Source organism: Euprymna scolopes, chromosome 8 (genome assembly GCF_053919585.1).
Source record: "Euprymna scolopes isolate OS-2025 chromosome 8, ASM5391958v1, whole genome shotgun sequence".
Classification (NCBI taxonomy): domain Eukaryota; kingdom Metazoa; phylum Mollusca; class Cephalopoda; order Sepiida; family Sepiolidae; genus Euprymna; species Euprymna scolopes.
The window spans coordinates 170,997,340-170,998,108 of NC_136489.1; positions in this window are offsets into that span (position 1 = coordinate 170,997,340).

Here is a 769-nt window from a genome sequence, read left to right on the forward strand (position 1 = left end):
ACAGCATAAATACATTTTTTACAATCATAATATTTTTTATATTTATAACTGGAAAAAAATCGCATTGATAAAAAAAAATTCAAATCAATCAATTTTATATTTGCCTCTATTTTTTATTTAAAGTTGATGCATTAAATTACAAAATAAACAAACTTACGCTGCTAATTTTTGCCGTCATCATGCAGAGAGAGCTATAAATGCATTTTTACATGATTTGAAAATACAAAAACAGGAACGCAGAAAGATCGTTTATTATATTTGAGTAATAATAGATAGATAGATAATTGGATATCTATCTAAATATCTATCTATCTATCTATCTATTTATTTATCTAGCAAGCTAGCTAGCAAGCTATCTAGCTAGCTTAATAGTCTAATGTTCGTAAACGAATAAAACTAAAAACTTGAAAAAATAAAAAAAAGAAAACAAACGTTTCCTACTTAGATTTTTAACACGTTTATAATTTGCCTAAATTTATTTTACGTACTTAAATATATATATATATATATATATATATATATATATATACATACACATATATATACATAAATATATGCAGAAACGTATATGTAAATATATGTAAATATATATATGCATATGTATATGCATATATATAATATATAGTATATATAAATAAATATAAATATATATATAAATAGTTATATATGTAAATACGTATATATATATAAATACATATATAAATACATTTTCATATATATAAGTATATAAATATATATATATAAATGCCTATATATAATTAAGTATAAA